At 42.7% G+C, this 17,924-nt stretch overlaps 1 protein-coding gene across 4 annotated transcripts in view; it reads right to left on the bottom strand.

Moving 5' to 3' along the window:
• Window positions 1-17,924, bottom strand: part of LOC119017038 (protein ELFN1-like) — a 128,764-nt gene that overhangs the window by 75,828 nt on the left and 35,012 nt on the right. For all 4 annotated transcript variants that reach the window (XM_037093432.1, XM_037093438.1, XM_037093447.1 and 1 more), the window contains exon 2: window positions 4,490-4,607. The gene's annotated coding sequence lies outside the window, so the exon portion shown is untranslated. The remainder of the gene's footprint in view (window positions 1-4,489; window positions 4,608-17,924) is intronic.

The raw sequence follows: 17,924 nt of genomic DNA, 5'->3' as shown, positions 1-17,924 counted from the left end.
AGTGAAAGAAACCATTTCACGCCATGTTTGTTTTTCCTGCGATACGTCACAGGAAAAACAAAGGTGTGATGGCTGAATTCCATGTAGCTGCTTCAGTTTCGGGGCTCCTGGTGTGGTTCATGTTAGCTCACTGTCACACTGTCCTGGTTAACCCTGAATGGAACGGAGCGTCGTTAATGTTAATGGAAACACCTGTCAAGATGTCAGCTGTGAAAAGGTTTCAGCTTCCATGGGGGGGGTTTCCTTCGTACAACCTTCAGCTCTGCAAGTCTTCAAACAAACCGTCAGTCACATCTCACTGCTGGGTTTTGAACCATTGTCAGTGTCAAGACTGCAACCTGTGATATCATCTCACACTGAGTTAGTTTAAGATTTATCACCTTCCCCACAAATCAGATGGAGTCTGCATAAACAAAGGCTTATAATTACAGTTGTGACAATCAAGGTCAGTCAGATTACTCTCCGTGGCAGCGTCGGTGCAGGCAGATGCTACACTTTCACTACACTTTTTCAACCGTTATTTTGTTCGGCTTTATTGCGGAAACTAATATTATGTATAACAGAAATACATTCATCAGTATTGGAGGAGAAAGCGGCAGACTTTGAAACGACCGCTGCCCACGGCATCTTTCAACCAATCGGACCCGACCAGCCGGCCCTCCTGCCTGCCCCCCAGGAGAGGAGAGAGGAGAGATCCAGGATGGGAGTCATGCTAATCCAGTTTGCACTTAAGGCTGCTCCTGGCTAATGTCTGGTTTGCAGGAAAACAAAATGGACAAATGGGACTCAGGCCGACGAAGAGGCAACAGGAAATCAGAGACCATTGTTGTGCCTGCATCTTAACAAAGACCTGTATCTACCACAACATCAGCAGGAGAGGTGGACTCTGTCTTCTTGCATTGATGCTCTGTGCTCACATGCATTCAAAGTGGATGGACAATGTTTTCCAGATCTCAAACTTTTAATGAGGACAGCCCCGCGCATTATCACAATCGGCTTGCTGCTGCTGTTTACACTGACCCCGATGCAAAAAATGTGGTTATTTATATATGTATACATATAACTGCATGTTTGTGTGGTGTGGAGGAGCTTACAAACAGAATAAATTACCTTGAAATGTAAATGATAGGCTTAGAAAAACAATCTTTAAAAAAAACATGTCCAGTCGGTCTTGAAGCGCCTCCCTACTGCAGTATAAACAGCAAGATGAGTCCAAGATGGCGGGTGGTTGTCGTGGTTGGACAGGTCTCACAGGACATTCAGGGGTTTAGTCCCCTGTGTGACAGAGGGCCAGGATTGTTTTATCTTTTAAAGTTGACAGGTAAATTACGTACGTGATGTCGTTATTTTAACTCAGTGTGATCTTCTCCTGAACCTAGTCAATTTGTTTTTGTGCCTAAACCTCAACAAACTAAACAACAGTTCAGAAGTCATAAGATCACATGGAATGAAATGTCAGATCGTATTTATTATTACTAAACTGACCGTGGAGCCCTGCAAGTACAAAACTGACACTAGAGCATTCAGCAAAGCATCATATTTAGAAGCATGAGGCCACTGAGTAAGCTGTCATGTTTGAAGAGTGGAGTGAGAACGTCTCGAAAGTTTCCAGTCGATGTGAGTTCACTCGGCGTGATCGGGGCAAAGAGGCATCCACACGGGTTGAATATGCTGCCGTTTCAAGCAAACAGTATGTTTGTGTTTTTCCCAGAGTTGTATGACTCAACTATCAGTGAACACAGAGAGACAAGCGAGGAAAGAAGAGAGAGAAGGAAAAAAAAGAAGCAGTCACAGTTTCGACTCAGTGTAGATCAGTCTGCACGCAGCCACGCAAATGACTGGTACATAGCTAACAGCCGCTGCTCAGTCTGTTTATCGGCTATTTGACTGCACAAGTAAACAGAACGCAACTCCAATCTGGAAATTAAGAGAACATTAAAGTAATTGTTCCAGAGGCTAACAAATCTACTTCCTTGTCCCTTTTTTTCCCACACATATCCTGCAACATGCTCGTCTGACGACACAGACTTCTTCAAGTGTTGTGCTGGTTTGTTGGAAATCATTTTTGTGTCAGGATGCTTTTTTCTCTTCCAGGGAAATGTTCTGTTTCTCTGATGAGGACGGACCATCGGTAATTTTACATCATCGAGTCAACGCTATCTGAATGACCGATCTTGAACCCTCGAACAGTGGAGGCGCCGCTTAACTACAGGCTGATGTTATTGTAGACTACAGCACAGCATCCGATCTTACTCCACATTAGTGCTCCATTACCCTCGTATGTGAGTGCTTCCAATATGTTCTTTATCCTCAGAAAAACTAACAGTGGGCATATCTGGAGACATGACACGCTGTGGAGACGACGGCAGGAGACGGATGAGATGGGGATGAAATATGACCGTGTTCTATGGAGGCCTTTTGAGTGTGATTACCAGTGTGAAGAGGGCTTTAATTTAAGCCCGGGGCTGGAGGATCCTACAGTATGTGGATTTTCTGAACAGCCCACATACTGTACTAATGACTGTGTTCAGTTCATTTTTCATCAAAATGTACAGGCTGCGCCGTCTCACAAGTGTGAGTGTACACAACTGTGCAGCTGGCAGTCTGCAGAGGCTGAGCGCTTCAAACGTCTGTCATCTGGAAATGGAAATTGGATTGATGTGGTTTGTTGTCGCGAGCGTTCAAATGAGTAACTCGTATTTTTGAATGCTCTCGAGTTAACGCCGAGTGACTACAACAGGGTGTTAATGGCGGAACGAGTCTGAGCGCCCGGTGATTCACATGAAGATGTAAAAACTGGGTTGTATTCATTAAAATGCTAAGAATAGGCCTGCTGGTGTGGCGTGGCTGGTCAAGTCATGTGACCACTTAAAACTCCTAATGAGTATGAAAGGAATGAATGAGATCAGCACTTGTGTTGTGAACTAGTCTCCTATTAACCATTATATTTTATTAAGAAATAATAGTGTTGTGTTCCTGCCTTCAGCGTTCTCTCCCTCATTTTCCTTCAGGATGAACACGCACATCAAAAAAAAAAGAAGAAAAAACACGCCGCTACAAACTGTTAGACTCTAATTCAGAGTTCTAAAGTGGAAATTCAAGCCAAGCCAAAGTCAATTAAAGCTACGCAGCCTGATCCTTAATTAATTTTAATGATGTGGTTCATCAGCCCAGTTGCCAGGATAAAATGTTGGCAGTTCGCTTTTCTGCAAACAACCGATGCGTTCACATTTCAACAAGTACTCAGCTACGTGTTATAGCTACATTTCTGCAAAACCTCTCATTTTGTGTTCACGTGACACATTTACGACCCGACTTTAACGTCGGGAGGTGGAGGGGGCGGTGGTGGAGTTACAGATGAGAAGGCTGCTTAAGCTTTTTTAAGTGTGAAACCACCAGGGACTGTGATGTTCCAACATCTGTAGGCGCGACTCAACTGGATATTTATAGACCTCGACGCAACTTACAGCCAATGTTTGTGGCGATGAAGCTGGTGTTTAAACTCAAGACGTGATCTTTTACCTGATCTATTAACAAAGAAAAGTGTTGTCACACCATTAAATATAAAATTGACTGGTTGATTGTCTCATTCCCGTGATTGGAGTTGAACCTGGTCCAGCAACATGTTTGCAGCCAGGGCAGGTAGATTACTGTGCAGCATGAACAAGTTAGTTCTATGATTTAGAGGATACAGTAAGTGCTGCCATAACTTGAAACAATGAGGTTCATCGTGCATCAGGGGTTTGAATAACATCTTTTTCATATCAGTTAAGGATCTCTGGGCTTCCAGAGGCTTTATGGAGCCATTTTATATGTGTTTTTGATTGTTTTTCAACACAATACCCATCTACTTCAGTCATTTAAGAGAATGTTAAAACTCCGTTTTGCTGTGAAGCTCCAGAAATGTTCTGCGAAACTTCGCCTGACTTTCCACCTTCGAGGGGCTGAGCAGATACTGGGAGCAAATTGTTCCTGTGCTCATTTAATCAAAACATGATCTTTCCATAACCTCCGATGAAGCTGCTGCGCCTCAACCTAACCTGCATGTTTTAAAGAAGACATTTATTTTGTCATTTAATTGGAGAAACTGTTGAGCGACAACCTGGAGACAACCAGTCACGCTCACTTTGCTTCCTGTGGGAACGAGAAGCAGAATTGTTTTCTACTCAGTCTATAAAAGTACTTCAGACAAAAATGTTGAGCCCGACAACAAATCTTGATGCTATAACTTTCTACAGGACCTAAAGGGACTTGAATAGGAAAAAGGATGTGTGGGAAATACATTACAGTATGTAAATTAAGTGCTCAGTGCCGCGGTGTAATCTTAAGGATCGAGCGAGAGTCCATTTGTGTGAGCAGAGGAAAGGCACAGTTACATCCACATCTGCATCTATGAAGCCTAAAGCACAGACTGGTTGCCCTAAAGGGATAATTCAAGGTTTTTTGATGTGGGGTTGTATGAGGTACTTATACATAGTCAGCGTGTTACCTTCAGTAGATGGCCGTCAGCACCCCCTCCATCCTGGAGAAGCAGGTAACAGTACCGGTGCAGGAGCTGAGGGATGTTCTGCTGTGGACTGGGAGGCAGCAGAACGTAGTTTAGCCTCCTAAGAAAAAGATAAAATACTTATCAGTTGACGTGTACTCTATATTTATACTTTCACCACACCACCTTTTCATCAGACAGCCCATTTGAATCGTGAACTGAAGCTGTTGTATCTTCCTACGCTGTCCTCAAAAACACCAGACTCCTTTGACAAAAACAGCAATTTTACCTCACACAACACAGGAGAAGCTGAACTACAGCTGCCATCGATTGATTGGTTTGTTTGTGTTGATTTGTGACTTTGGGTATTTCAAAGTGTTGGATTGGATTTACAAAAGTCATACCATTGATAAACAAATCAACCAATCACTGCAGCGGTGGACGACCAACTCCCTGCTACTGTCAGGTAAAATGACTGCTTTTGTCAAAGGAGTCTGGTGGCTTTAAAGAGAGTGATTTCACAACTCAATTTCCCCCCAAACCAGGGCTCTGCTAACCACAATGCACTAATAATAGACCGACTGTGGATAAGTACCTCATCCAACCACATTTGAAAACACCTGAACTACCCCTTTAAGGCCAATTATTGGCTTTCGATCAGTCTGAGAGACTTGTAACCTGGCATTACATTCATTATAGTACAGTGATCATTATCTTTACCCAGCAGTCCAGGAGGATAAGGAGGGTTTCCACTTATAAAAGAACGGCCCGACCGACCTTCTGATCCTCTGTTTGAAGAAGTGTCATGACATTCTCCGGCTCACGGAGGACCGGCTTATTACCAATGCAATACGTTTTCCCCGTGACTGCTGAACTCTGAGCGTGTGAGTCATTCAAAACATACATGTTTTAAAAGTTTGACCCACGTTTTTTAAAAACAATGAGCTACTGAATTGCTGAAAAGCTTCTTATACAGCGGAAAAAAAAAGATTGAGGGAGACTGTGTGCGTGCGTGCGTGCGTGCGTGCGTGCGTGCGTGTGTGCGTCCATGCAAGTGCTCTGTAAAGGCATCAATACCTTCAGAGGTATGCATGTCATGATTTTTGTTACACACACACAGATGCATACACACTCTGTATTTTACAAATTCAGTATGCATATTGATAAGGTGAGTCACTGAATTATTGAAAGGTTTGAAATGGAGCCAATAAAAGGAGCAGCACTGTCCGTGTGTGTGTGTGTGTGTGTGTGTGTGTGTGTGTGTGTGTGTGTGTGTGTGTGTGTGTGTGTGTGTGTGTGTCTGGGTGTGTGTGTGTGTGTGTGTGTGTGTCCAGGTGTGAGTGTATGTATGAGAAAGAGAGATTCATCCATTCATCCAAGAGTATCATCTTCTGAACAATATGGTAAATGAAGGTGGTGGTGGTTCAGCATACAGCATATAAGGGTGTGTCCGTGTGTGCGTGTGTCTGCGTGTGTGTGTGTGTGTGTGTGTGCATGGGTGGATGGGCATTTGTGTGTCTAAACAGCTACAGTTGAAGAGCTGAGTCAGGTTTGTGCTCTCACCCTATTAGTATGACACGATCGTTGGCCAAAAGGTCAAAGCCCATCGTTATTGTGTGTGTGTGTGTGTGTGTGTGTGTGTGTGTGTGTGTGTGTGTGTGTGTGTGTGTGTGTGTGTGTGTGTGTGTTTTCAGCTTTCAGATCATGAAGTTGTTACCAAGTGCAGAAGAGAAGAATATTTTAGCAGTAACTGATTATGACATCGCTACACAATCTTGCACATTTCAAGATGTGTGATTTTTTTTTATTGTGTTGATTATTATTAATTCTTAAAGAGGAACTCGGGTTACATGCCTTTTAGCTCGAAGAAACTTTAATAAAATATCTAACAGAAACCTTGTTAATAATGGTGTTTATCAGGAGAAGGGGGGGGACACAAGATGCTGCCAATCCACATCATGGGACGATTGTACAGAATCTTAAGAAATCAACTCATAAGAGATTTATCTTGTCAGGAAATTTAAATCTTCCTGTTTAGATTTCTTTTGTCTTAATCCGTCAAATGTAGGCTTGTTTCTTCTGTGCGTTTCCTCATTGCCCCTGAGAGTTCTCTATTCTGATTGGCTGGAAGGTGAAACTTTTAGTGAGTCTTTTTCGCAGCTGTGCACTTGTGTCAACCTGTAATTGCCACGCATATTTGATTTTATTCATCAAACCTGTTGCGTGTTATCTGTTTTATTTAGTTAAATAGTTAAATATTCTAGACATGGGTTCACTGGTTAGCCAAACACCTGGCTACATTTGATTGGTTGTTGTAGATATTCTCAGTTTATCCGTGATGATTTTATTTGGGATGTCACTGGCAAAGCTACTGAGGAAACAGTTATAGATGATACGTCCGCTGCTCGCAGGACGAGGACGAGCATCCTGTTACCACGGACAACGCTGGTTCTAGTAAAGGGACTGGACGCACTGGGAGTAACGCAAGGTATCATGGGGGTTCGGTCAGCAATTCATTCTGTCAATAATCCAATCATATAACTTTCTGTATATTTTCTTTTTAATATATTTCTGATGTTTTTCCCACTATAAACAGACATGTATTTGATATTATGGGCAGTGGATAATCACATTTTGTTTCAGTTGGTACGAAAAAAAATCAAAAACAAACCATTTCTTCGCCTAATTGCCTTTTCAAAATTCATCCATGTTTTGCTAATTTAATTGTGTGTAAAAGGGATGATGTCACTGATCAATAATGGGAAAGTACAATACATCGTTTGCCCTTTTTTTTTTTTTTTTTTTTAGATTTCATTATATAGAGTTACTGCCTTCATTTTCTGGATTTCTCCCAAACATGTAGTAAAGAATTGCTTATGCTCTGCCGTTCGCTCCAGTCCATCACCGCACGGCACATTAGAAATATCTGGAGTGGGATTTACAACCTCCTGTGTCTGTGAAAATGTTGTTTATGCCTCATTCCTACTGTGCAGAGGGGTACTTTCCACAGTAATGATAATTCACCATCATTAAGATCTCCCATAATAATGATACAGGCTGTATAGCTGCCAGGCCGCAGTACCTGAGCGGTTTTCATAAACCAGGTGAGATTCTATGAGGCCTTGTTCCGTAGAAACACACCGACAACAGGCTGCTGAACATGTGCCGCCACATAAAGGAACCTGCAGGTGCAGACGCAGCAGGCAGCTGCACAGAAAAGCTCATTTATACGAGTACATACTCTGTTCCCTTCAACCATGTCAGAGTCAACATTCAAATCACATAGAGAGGCAGCTGCACGCACAACGTCTCACACACACACACACACACACACACACAATCCATACCTACACGTACAAACACAGATACAGCTGGGACAAGGACACGGATGTCAATCAATTATTAGTCTCATCTTCCACAGGCTGTCACCACCACTGCAGCTTCACACTTCACACCCAGCGCGCGTGAGAGTGTGTCTGTGTGTGAAGTTGTGTGTGTGTGTGTGTGTGCTGACACAGGTTATTAGCGGTCTACTCTGAACACCTGCACCTTATGTGCTCTGAGCATCCTTCTCTCTCACACACACTCACACACACACACACACACACACACACCCTGCTTTGTGATTGACAGATCGTATTTTTGTCGTCCAGAGCGGCTGAGACACTCTGGTGTAAAAGGATGTTCTCTCCCTCTCTCTTTCTTCCTCCATCCCTCATCCCCTGCTCCTCTTCTTATCTGTCTTCGTCCTTCCTCCTCCTCGGCTGTATGCGTGTATGTGTGTGTGTGTCTGTGTGTGTTTGTGCAAGTGTGTGAGTGTGTGAACGCTTGCCTGGTGCAGCTCCCAGCCTTTCATTGAAATGTTATTTAGCCAACCAATTAGATGTAGGGAACAGCAGGTGAGCCCTGAGCTCTATCCAATCAATGACCTTAATCCTTCTTAATCAACCAATTAAGATTCTATTATCGGCACAAAATCACGCGCACACACACACACACACTGGAAATGTGGAAATGCGGCATTAGCTCATTTCTTTGCAGTGATAGAGATATACAAGATACCTGCGTTTTCATTACCTTCTTAGAGATGTTAAGGAGAAAAAAGATTAAGAGCTGGTGATCCAGTTAATTGATTGCTAGTTTATGATATGGTGGACAGTCAAGAAGCTTCGCCTCGTTTACTCAGCTTCTAATGAATGAAGGTCGTTTGAGAGGATGAAATATTAAAAACAAAAGAAACTTCTCCAGGAGTCTCGGGGTGATCATAGCAACAGTAACACTCTGTCCGACTGTAGTTTTAAACACTTTAGTGGTTGCACAAACTGTTTGGAAGCGCACACTTGAAATTGGGATATCTTGGCTGACCACTCACTTGAAATATGTATGTTGGCCAAATTTAAATTTCCCAGGGTGCACAGCGGTTTTCAAACAGAACCCTTTTCGATGACGTCAGCATGCAGCCAGTTTGCAGCAAAGCATTAATTATCTAATTATATATATTTTTCTATTGAGTTCCGTTTTAGGGGCGGCTGTAGCCCAGCGGGTCGGCTACTGATTGGAAGATCGCTGGCTCAAATCACGGCTCCCCTGAGCTGAGCTGCATATCAAAGTGCCTTTGAGCAAGATACTGAACCCCAAATTGCTCCTGAGGGCCCTGTGATGAGCTGGCGACTTGTCCAGGGTGTACCCTGCCTTCGCTCAGCCGGGATTGGCTCCAGCATCAAACTCCGCGACCCCTTGAAAAAGGGATGAAGACGATGACGAGTTTAGCTGAATATCAAATAAATCCTAATATATAAGGCATATCCTATATCATCTGCATTGTAGTTGACTATATTTTCAGATTTATGTTGACACACCAGTTTTGACTTGTGGCCGATGAGCGACACTTGCAAATGCATATACAGCAAGTGATATCTGCTTACAAATACATTATAATGTGTTATAAATCACTTTAGAAAGAGTTAAAATTGCATTAAAAACAATGTTTTATGATTATAAAAACCAAAGTTATATTCGTTGCTACGTCTTTTCAATGTAAATGCAACCAGTGATCGGGTAAATCAAGAGTGAGATTGATAATGTTGTTGAAATGATCTGACAAAAACAAATCACAGTGACAGTTGTTGATCACATCACTCTGTGGGTGCAGCTCCTGCCGAAAGGGAGATTCTCCATTGAAGAGTACAGGACATATGAATATTCAATGATGGCATGTAGAAAATAAACTGAAATGCAGGTTATACTCTGGCTGCTATTTGGCTGTTGGGTGTCCTTTTGTATAGATTAATAATTGATAACAATAATTTAGTTCTTATGTAAAATATTTGATTTCTTGAGTTTAATACAACATACTTAGACTGACTAAAAGTCTTTCATTTCATTTAAAAAGAGGGAGAATTAATCCACGTTGTTGAAAAAATATGCTTTTACAAGAAAATGGACATGGCTGGAAATCATTATTTCTTTCTCTCTGGGTGAAACCATGAAAGGGTTCATCCAATTAATTACATGAACATCCCTTCCCACGCTATTCCCCGTCCTCTCTCATCCTACTGTACACTGTAAAATTAAAGTCAGAAATGCCATCAATGTTTTAAATACGACGTTGCATAGGCGTCCTCGAGAGTCCCGCAGAGTCTTATTTGCAATGGAAATGTCTCCAGTTTCTTTAGGTCTCTTCCAAGATCTTAAGAGTCGCAGCTGGGAAAGAAGCCTCAAATGGAGGTCACAGCAAATGAAGGACCAGGACGGATGATTTGAGGGGATCCACTAATAATTTATTGTGAGACAAACATGAATATGTAGGAATAGACGAGCAGGGAGGCAGAGGGGAAAAAAAAACAGAAATTATATATTTCTTTTAGCCCAAGAAATATTGAAAGCCCTCAGGTCTGACAGGGTTGTATGTTTTCTTTAGTAACCAACTTAAAAAAAAAAAAAAACCCTTATTTCCTCTCATGCCTTTAGGGATATAAATTCTTTAAAACAAAGCTGTGTTTCAGAATATGTGGATTGTGTGTTTGGATGCATGTGCGCAAGGCGTAAAAAGACAGTGCGGACCGTTCTGACGCTCAGCGGCAGTGACATCCTCTTTGTATACCTCTCATTGCCTTTTCTTCATCTCTCCCTCCGTTACATTTCTGTGGCGACTGACATCCCTGCATCTATTCAGATGTATTTTAGTCCAGAGTAGCTCAAACAAGGCAAGTAATTGTTTGCTCTGAGCAATAAGATGTGGGAGGGAGCGGTGGAAGAGATAGACGGAGGGAAGGGAATTAAGTAAGACCTAGAAAAAAAAAACAAAAAAATGGAAACTCTACAGCAACGAGGACACACGAGTACGTGGATATTGATGGAGGAAGAGAATAAGCGGTTGAAGGAGGAAAGCACTCATGTTTTAAGTGTGCCACTTATTTATACTTAAAGAAAGGGGAGAAAAAAAAACAGAGAGAAAGAAGACAATTTATCCATACAATTAGCTGCCATCAGAAAACATGGTAAACATTCATCGCTGTTCCATTATAGAAGGTTATTAAGCTCCAGTATTGAACGCTTTTGTTAGAAAACAGGCTATTTTCATAAAACAAGACTCCACTTAGTGATTTTACATTGTTTCCCATGCTCCACAATACATATTGAACTGCAAGCGATTGATGGCGGGCCAGACCCTTTTTTTCAAATAATGAAAAATCTGCATCAACCTTTGAGTGTGGAATGGCACAGAGCACGGCTGTTATTGTTTGAATGGAGAGAAAGGCTGCGTCCTCCTGGGCAGCTGTGCACACCATGGCGGCACACGCTGCCCTGGTTTCCTGCCAAAGTTCAACTGAACTGAACCTCGAGCGGAATTTGGCAGAACTTGTGACGGCACCAATTTAACAACAGAGGGGAAAGAAATATGGAGAAGTCAAAGGATAAGACTGGAAATCTTCGGCTCCATTTTCCTTATTGCCAACAAAACGACCAACATTAATGCGTTAGTTCATCTCTCTATACTTTCCGACCTCCGCACTCTGTGTATCTGCTCTCAGCCTCAAGCAGATTCCTGCTGAAAACGGAGGAGACATCACAAATTAATAGTATTACTCTCCTAACAGCTGGAGACTGTAGCAGCTGTTACTGAAACAGGTGGAAATAGAGTAGAGCAGTTATCTGGGACTATTATTAGCTGCAAAGTAAAACACGTTTGGTGCTATAGTGAGTATTTTCAGCAGTAAAAAAAGTTTTTAAAAATCTACAATCAGAGTTTGGATACAAACTATTTCCTTTTCTTTTTCTATTTTCTTGGGATTTGTGGATAGTAATAAGAAAAAATGTGTGTCGAAGAAATTATCTGAAGGCACAGGGTGGGAAATTGTTCCCAAGTTTGTTTGAGTTTCCGGGTAGCATCCTAGTTAATTTAGCCACTTTATGAACTGAAAGTGTTTTATTTGATTGTGCAAACAAGACAGTATGTGCTGCCATGTGGAGGAAACTGGCATGACGGGAAGCTAGAGTTGGTAATCTTTCTGAATATTTTCAGTGAAAACTGGTTAAAGCAGCTTATTGTCACCTGTCGTTCCAAAAACTAAGAAACAGCATATGTCAAACTTTTAGCCCAGCGTTACTCCAGTTAACTCCTGTCAGTGGGTTTTTCTAAACCAGTAGTTTACCTGGATCTCTTGCAGAAGTTCAGTAATCACGCCTGTTCTTCTGCCTGCTTTGGCTTTTTCATTGCGTCCTCTCATGCACGCCCACTCATGACCTCCTGCTGTCATTATCCAGGGATATCAGCTGTTCCCGTCAGCCGGTCACATCCACCCAGCAGCACAGCGACACGCTTCCACTGTACACATCAAATACGATTCCCTCCCCGCCATTAGTTCATCCATGCTGCTGTTTTCGCGCCCCTCCACCTTCCCATCACCGCCCGGGCATCGCAGATTCACAGAGCTTCATCATTTCATCAGCCCATCTGTTTCAGCAGAGCCACCACCACCCAACACCACCAGTGTCTGGACTCCATGGGGGGACGTTTCCATGCTGACGCTCAGAGCAGGACGCCCCTCGATCACCAAAATCTCCCCCGCAGAGTCCGAGCGCCAATTATCACACATCATCTGCTGTAACACACGTTATCATTACTGCATCCCCAAGGCTTCGACTGATGGAAATTATATACTCTTTTCTCTTTTTCATAATTAATGTAATCAAGCATCTTGACCTTATCAAGACAGCAGACAGACATACAACAATCTGACAACATGCAGCTCCTCAATCATTACAATACTGGAAGTAGTTGAGACAAACCAAATCATCTTCTCAGACTGAAAAACAGACTGTAATCCCAGGGCGATAACCAGGAACCATGTGACATTAGAAAAAAAAATGCTTCTAAAAACACTTTACACCAGCTTTTTCTCCAACCTTCACTCGAATTCCAGCACCATGACTTCCTGCGATCTCCGTGTTGCCATGGCACTTCTGTGTTTGTACACATCCTATGGCTCAGTGAGCAGCTCCAACCTCATTATGTAAGTCCATGATTTTCTTTCCACCACCCTCTGTACTGTTGTGTGTGTGTGTGTGTGTGTGTGTGTGTGTGTGTGTGTGTGTGTGTGTGTGTGTGTGTGTGTGTGTGTGTGTGTGTGTGTGTGTGTGTGTGTGTGTGTGTGTGTGTGTGTGTGTGCTTGTGGACTGAGAGAGGATGTGTGTGTGCTCTGCATTGCGTTTTAACAGGGTAGCACATGCTGAGACTGGGGAGCAGTTCTTTACATCTGCCTTAATTGAACCGCACTCAAGCATAAATTAGTCTGCCCTGCCAACTCTGCACTTTCTCCTGTGTGTGTGTGTGTGTGTGTGTGTGTGTGTGTGTGTGTGTGTGTGTGTGTGTGTGTGTGTGTGTAAGTGGTACCTGCCCACACATGTGTTTGTGCATTTGGTAAACAGATTACAAACTGGGCTATTTTTGGTTTTTGTCTACTTTATTGATTTTTTTGCACGCGCTCTCACTTTTGGGCTGGTTTGAAATCACAGCGTACAGTGTAATGACTGCAACTGGAGGATTAATCCAAACATCCTTTTGATGATTCTGAATTCAAAAGGTTGAATAATAAAGATCTCTTCTCTTTCACACACTTTATCGTCTTCTTCACCTCCTGGTATTCACTTCCAGCCCCTCAATTATTTCCACAGCTTCACACCGTCTAGCTTCCCTCAACTTTCGGTTTTCTGACCAATTAGCTTCCTCCCCGTGTTCTATGCCTGCTTTAAATATTTATATGTGATATTATCTTTCCGTCTTTCAGCTGAGTCTTTGCACGAACCCCTCTGCCTCCTCCATCACCCCCATGATCTGCAGGGGGTTTCATCCTCCACCTGCTGTCTCTCCTCGACCGGAAACATCGAGATTCTGGGAAGCATCCTGACAAGCACTCTGACCACAAGAGACTCGTCCCCCATCCAGAAACAGTTTTAAAAGAGACAGCTGTAAAACAACCTCCGAGCTAAAATACAAAATACCTTGTTTGGCATAGAGTTTAAAAAAAAAAAAAATCACTGCCAGTCTTTGCTCCTTGGTTAAAAATTCCAGTATTGTTTTCAATTCCAGCCTCACATTTATATTTGAGGTGTCTACTAGAAAATGTTTACATGATTTGAAACTGAAAAAACACATTTTCTCAAACTGTACTCATCCTCTGTCTGAACGCTCAGGTCTGGTGCCTGTCTCTTCAACGCCCCCCCCCCCCCCCCCTCCCAAAAGCCCACTCTGCTCTGATTGGCCAGCTCTCCCAAGCCTGAGTAGGCACCGCCCACTTAGCCTGCATGTTTTTTGCTACCTCGCTGTGTTGTGCTGTGTCTATATAGCTAATTATACACTCACAACCTTCAGCCACATTACACTTGTGACATCACAACCTTACTAAGTCCTGACAGCTTATTCAAACAAACAGTGTCCGCTAATTTTTGTGTATTTAAACAAAACCAACAGGGAAATATAACAGTTTCTACAACAGAGAGCTGCAGAGACGACGTAAAGATGAGTAGATGAGTCTCCATGTTTGGTATGATGATGTCTAAGGTCTTCAGTCACTGCCTTTTGTAAAGAGGCATAAACACAATTTAGCAACGTATCTTACGTCATAGACCAAAACATGAACATCTCTTGAGCTTGTGTTAACCACAGACCTTTATTCAGGCATTTACCTGAAAAAAGAAACATCAACATCAAGACAAGAAAACCAGAAGTCCAAACTGTAAACTCATCATCAGGTTTTTGGACACATTCCTGCTGAAAAAGAATAAGAATATGTTTCCCTTGGATCGTCGAACTTAACAAACTCTGTCGAACTAACCATCCATCCCAACTTTCTCTCTAACTGTGTGCTCAAACTGAAAGCTGAGTGAATTTCAGAGGAGGCACAAGCGAAAAAGACGACACAGATTCCTGCAAAAAAATGACTTGATTACAATCCAAAGAAACCTGCCAGCAGCCAAGAATAACACTCAGGCCTTCATCCAGTGTAACCGATACTATGCATGTATGTTTCTCCAATCAAATCACTTCCTCACCTCATCAGTACGCAGCCCTGACAAAGAGCCACTTCCTTCCCCCTCCGCTCTCAGTCACAATCAGAGCTCCTATTGTCACCTCCCCGCTCTCCTCCACCTTTTCCACCTTCGCCTTATCCATCTCTCATCTCCTCTTCATCACCGTGAGGTTGGAGGGAGGAGAACTCTCTTCAATCAAACCATCTGGACTCCTAAAAAGGGTTTCTCTCTCGCTTCCTTTCTCATTCTCCCCCCGTCTCGCTGCTTAGGTCTCTGCGGGAGACAAAGCCATAAAAAATCCCTGTGATGGGTCTCGAGTCGGGGGCAGAGAAGCTGTTATGTGGAAAATAGCACAAAAGGGCAGGAGAGGGAAGGAAAGGTAAGAAGAGGAGAGGGCAGTACGCGACAGGAAAGGACGGACGAGGGGTGAAGAGGGAGGGAGGGTCAGCTGGAAGAAGGGAGATCAGTTCCAAACAGAGAGCATTTGAGTGCAGAGTCGGCTCAAGTGCTGCTGCTCGCACTCCAGTCCGGCGTTAGTGGCGTCTGGGGCATAACAGGAGTGTGTCGGCGCCCGGATGACGGCGACAACTGGTGATCAGAAGCTGTCAGGGCGTCAGATTCTCGGTCTCGGCTTTGAAAACGGTCCTCTCCTTTTGATAGTGTGTTTGAGAGAGAGAGAGAGAGACTGTTTCCTCGGGTCACACCGCTCCAAGGACAAAACCACAGACAAAGAGACAATAGGTTGAATATTTAACCTCCAAATTACAGGCCGTGAGAATTAAAGAGGGGATGAAAGCATGAGAGATGAGAAGGCTGCCGGGTAGAGAAGGTGGAGACGGTCTCGGAGGCAGAGTGTGAGGGAAGACGATGAGATGAGGACTGTTCACATCAGGGGTCAAAGGTTACTGAGTGCATTTGCTCCAGAACTGGTACAATTCTGAAGGTGCTTTGAGTATTTCTCATTTCATTTCAGGTAAATATTGTAGCCGACCAGCCTAGATATATTTGATTGAGTTTAATTTCTACCAGCGGTGGCAAAAGCACACACATTCTTCTCTCAAGAGGAAGTACAGACAAAAAAAGACGAAAAAATTCTGTTCAAATCCAGCTGAACCTCACGTTATATTGATATAATTCAAAGACCATTAAACTAAAGGGTTGTCCCAGCTGTTTGTACACACACCAGAAAAAAGTTCATTGTTGAGTCTCATTCCTGGGAGGACAAATGCCGACAGTCTGGGCTGGTGATGCGTAAAGAGCACAGCAGCGACAAACGAGACGATCCGAGCAGAGAGCTGCAGGATCTCTTCTTTTACACACCTTTCCTCTTCACTCAAGTCTCCGTCCGTTTCCCTCTTGACTTTTTACATTGTTCTGCTCACTACATCTGCCGTCTGCGACGTGCACTGACAGGTTGAAGTCAGTCTTGTGACGATAGGAAGGTGCAAGGACCCAAACATCATCGACCATCCCCCTCAAACTGCATTAAAGAAGTATTAGTATTAGTATTAGTAGTATCAGTCATTTGTTACTACTGGCAGGTTCAGATTCGAGCTGCAATGAATCATTGATGAATCAATTAGTTAATCAAAAGAAATTTAATTACAGACTCTTTTGCAAACATTTGCTGGTTCCAGCTCATTAAACATCGTGATGTGCCGCGTCTCTTTTGTCATTTATGACGGCAAATTAAGAGTTTCGGGGGGTTTAAACTGTTTGTTTAACAAAAGGAGCAATTTGGGAAGCTGTGAAAAGCATTTTCCACAAATATCAAAGACCAAACAATTGATCAATTTATCATGAAAATAGTCAGCAGATTAATTGTTAATGAAAAGAATTGCCAGTTGAGGCCATAATTCATATTTAATTGAAAATATTCTCAACGAATAAAAAAAAAGACATATTATCAGGTTGAACTACAAAGCAGTATATAAAGTCATTCAAATTAGTAAAGTGATCCCCTGGTCCATTAATCTGTCAGTGATCAGAGATTAAACATATAATATACAATATTCTGAAATGAGCCGTTCTGCATGACTGGTCCTTTTACTTTCACTACTTTAAGTATATTTAGGAGCTTTAGGTACTTTTACTTACATAAAGGTTCGAATCTCACAAGGTCTCTTTCATACCTTAATAAATTGGTATTCTAACTGAAATATCCCTCACCGAATCAGTTCTGACAGTCGGCGGCGCTGCCCGGTTCTGATCACACAGGGAAGCTCACACTGCTCACAGCTCGTGTTCACACCGAGGTGTTGCTGTTAACCTGTCGGAACATTTTTTTTAGGTCAGTTTCTGGTGTTATTACAACAGATTGCATCATATTTCCAACTACTTCTGTGATTCATGTTCATTTTTTTTATATATATAAAAGGTATCCTTTCAAGACGTGGGCTCTGTGTATATACTGTATGTTGTACTGAAAAAAAATAAAAAACCTCACATACACAGCAAAACACTAACACTGAGATCGAAGCGCTGCATTGTGGGTCTCGTGGTGGGCCTGGTTTCAATTTGGGATGTGAGAGCCGAATATCGTGGGGAGGGGAGGTGAGCACAGGTGGTGCTCCGGCCATATGGGGTGTAGCCGTGTTCAAAAAAAATAATAAAACGGTGCTCACGTTTAGAATTTACATATTTCTGCTCCTCTGGCCAACGAGACGCCTCATAAACTCAAAAGGCAGATGTCTGAGATCGCTGCAGAGTTCCCTTGAAATGACAGCGACAGTGTGAAAGGCTGCGTGAGGACGGCTAAAGCCGACGTAAACAACTGAATTTAATATGTTCGTAATAGAGCAGGAACACACTTTACTCTCACTATGGATTCATCTCTAGATTTTCTTTATCAGCTCGTAAAAACTAGCGGTAAAAAAAAATAGTCATTGCACGTTCTCTGAGATGA

The sequence above is a fragment of the Acanthopagrus latus genome, chromosome 1 (assembly GCF_904848185.1).
Source record: "Acanthopagrus latus isolate v.2019 chromosome 1, fAcaLat1.1, whole genome shotgun sequence".
NCBI classification, from domain to species: domain Eukaryota; kingdom Metazoa; phylum Chordata; class Actinopteri; order Spariformes; family Sparidae; genus Acanthopagrus; species Acanthopagrus latus.
The sequence above is the reverse complement of the archived record's forward strand: the minus strand, read 5'-3'. Positions and strand labels throughout refer to the sequence as shown.